The sequence below is a fragment of the Octodon degus genome, unplaced genomic scaffold, assembly GCF_000260255.1.
Source record: "Octodon degus isolate 3935 unplaced genomic scaffold, OctDeg1.0 scaffold02453, whole genome shotgun sequence".
In the NCBI taxonomy this organism is placed as follows: domain Eukaryota; kingdom Metazoa; phylum Chordata; class Mammalia; order Rodentia; family Octodontidae; genus Octodon; species Octodon degus.
Genome location: NW_004527029.1, coordinates 1 through 3,083, shown reverse-complemented (window position 1 = coordinate 3,083; position 3,083 = coordinate 1). Strand labels below are relative to the sequence as shown.

At 35.9% G+C, this 3,083-nt stretch overlaps 1 non-coding gene and 1 pseudogene across 1 annotated transcript; one reads left to right on the top strand and one right to left on the bottom strand.

Annotated features, from left to right (window-relative positions):
• The first annotated feature begins 1,898 nt into the window (after positions 1–1,898).
• LOC111814937 lies at positions 1,899–2,017 on the top strand. Its single transcript, XR_002819787.1, has one exon. It is a non-coding gene; the product is annotated as a small nucleolar RNA SNORA26 (small nucleolar RNA).
• A 360-nt stretch (positions 2,018–2,377) lies between these two features.
• LOC101590870 lies at positions 2,378–2,916 on the bottom strand (annotated as a pseudogene).
• Between the last annotated feature and the right edge of the window lie 167 nt (positions 2,917–3,083).

Sequence of the window (3,083 nt, the reverse complement as noted above, 5' to 3'; positions counted from 1 at the left end):
GCCAGCCAGCCCCGCCACCTGGTGGGCTGAGCTAGCCACATACACACACACACACACACACACACACACACACACACACACACAAATAAAAATTTAAAAAAAATCTCTTTAATGTCAAAATTAATCCCACTAAAAAACTTTGGACTGTGGCTGTACAGCGGTCCCTCACTTACCTACCGTAGAGGTCACATTCCAGGCACCCCGCACAGCAACTGAAAATCAGTAAAGTAGTGGCGTCGTATTTATTTTAGTATTTGTATATACCTTAGGCTTTATAAACCCTTCCCACACTCTTACGAACCTTTCCCACACTTTTAAAAACACTTCTAATATTCTTAATTATTTTCTAAACTCGTAAACTTACTTAATTTTAAGAACATACTGTACGGTACTGAAAAATCGTGCAATATAGTGAAAAATCTGCAATTTTGGATTAGTATTTCTTGAACCCTATGAAACAGTGAATTTGTGAAAGCTGAACTGTAAACTAGTGGTACTGTAGCTCAGTGATAGAGCAGTTGCCTAGCATGCTTAAGGACCTTGGGTTGATTTGCCAGTGCCAAATAGGAAAAAGAAATTTAACAATCGACAGACTTTTTATTCAGCTCACATTCTCTTATACATAAGAAAAATTTCTTTTCTTTTTTTTTTCTTTTGGTCTTTTTGAGACAGGGTCTTACTATGCTGTTCAGGTTGGCCTTGAACTCACTTTATAGCCCAAGCTGGTCTCGAACTCATAGTGACCTTCCTTCTGCCTCCAGAGTGCTGGGAATACAGTCATGCACCACCATGCCTGGCCAAGAAAAAGTTCTTTGATATATTTCTAATTTCCTTCTTTTTCTGCCATATGTGTTTTTTTGTTTTTTTTAAGTTAGGGTCGCAGAATGTTGTTTACTCTGGCTTTGATCTTCCAGCAACCCTCCTGCCTCAGCCTCCCAAATTCTAGGATTACAGACATGTATCACCAGGCAAAGCTTTTCTATCACAGCATAAAAATGTTCTTATCTTTAGCAAAATATACTTAAAAGAAAATTTAATGTATTAACCATTGTTAAGTATACCATTCAGTGGCAGTGTGTTTTTTCTTAAAAAATAAATTTATTTGGTACAGGGTCTCACTATGCAGCTCAGACTTATAGTGATCCTCCTGTCTCAGCTTCTCCAGCACTGGGTTTGCAGGTGTGCACCACCACACCCGGTTTCCGTGTGGCAGTTTCTAGGGCTGGCACAACATGCAGTACTGGGAGTCGAGCCCAGGTTCTCGTATTTGCTAGTCAGGCTTGTACAACCTTCAACCATTGAACTTTTTGTTATGCGAAACTGAAACTCATTAAATAGTAAGGATTTCTCATCTCCTTTTCTCCCTGGCAGCCAGTATCAACTATTCTCTATTAATTTAACTTCTTTAAGTAGTTTATATAAATCAGTTTTGTGGTATTTGTCCTTTTAGATTTGGCTTTTTTTAATGCAGCACAGTGTCTTCAAGGTTCACCCACACCATAGAGTTTGTTAAAGTTACTTGTTTTTTAAGGTTAGTATCCCATAGTATGCACATGTTACATTTCACTTGTCCATTTGTGCATTGATAAAGCACTTATGTTGCCTTTACCTCTTGGCAATTACAAATAATGCAGTTGTGAACATGAGGAGATAAAGCCCGTGTTTTCAGTTTTCTTGTGTGCGTACCTAGAAGTGGAGTTATTGCATTATGTAATTCTAGTTGTAATTAAAACAAAAAGTACTCCTATAGTGACCTCACTAGCAGCTGTATCATTTCACATTCCCATTAGCAGTTTACAAGAGTCCTAAGTGCTTTACATCTTTTTTTTTTTTTTTAAATAATCAAATGTATAATTTTTGGAAAAAAATTGAAACTAAGAATTTTTCCGCCCTTTCCTGTGCCCTTTTAAGGTTGACACAGAGCCTTAAGAGGCTACACAGAAAGGTAAAGGAAGCCTCCATAAAACCCAGAGAAGAGCCTGAAACTCCTCTGTGGATCCTGTCTGGAGTCACAACTAAAAAAAGAAAGAAAGAAAGAAAGAAAGAAAGAAAGAAAGAAAGAAAGAAAGAAAGAAAGAAAGAAAGAAACTAAGATTTTTTTAATAAAGGGGGCAGTTCGCAGTAATAGATCAACCCCTGCTTACACATTAATTACCACATTCTGTCCCATATGTTATGCTTCACATATAATCAGTAACAATATAAATAATTAACATTTGTTATATTAAAATCCCAGTCAGTAACCAAGTTGTAAATCCATATATGTTGAAATAAATGCCCAAAATAAGTATGTTTTTAAAAGTGAAGTCTTTGACAATATTTACATTGATCAGTCCATTTACATATAAATAGTAGAACAAATATAATGGCATTACTGCTAATTTCCACTTAATTTCTTCATATTATGGCTATCTGGTGTTGCATTAGTGAAGATACTTCCTACCAATACATGGGTGCCCCAAAGATCATTTACAACAGATTGCAGCAGCCAAGATCATCAACAGAGAATCCTAAGTGTTGGTAGCATTTATCTGTTCAAAAAGAGTGTTGCTCATATATGGTCCAAAAACTGGCATACCAGAAGATGGATCAATAATGCCAATCCACTCCAAGAACACAGGAAATTTCCTTATCATTAATAAACTTTTCTAAGACTATTTTTCTTTCAACTTGCACCTCTTTACTCCAAACATTCCATTCTTAGTTTTCTGAGTTACTGTCTGAATCATCAATTTGCTATTAGCCACCTCTGAAAATAGTGATTCAGATTCTCTCTACAGCAATCCTGGACATGTTTGGATTGCACTCTCAACTCTAGCACTTTTCAAATAAGTTTCTGCACTGTTAATTTCTTATTGTACAGGTGCATTATTACCCTGAAATCTATTTACATTTTATACCATCACAAACTCATGTCTTTTAGGAAGTGCTTTACATCTTCACCAGCACTTATTTTCTGGGTGTGGCAGAGTTGTTTTTTAGTATACACATTTAAAATTTATTTATTTATTTATACCTACCTACCTACCTACCTACTTACCTACTCTCTGGCCTTGATAATGCATTTTTTTTTAAAAACATTT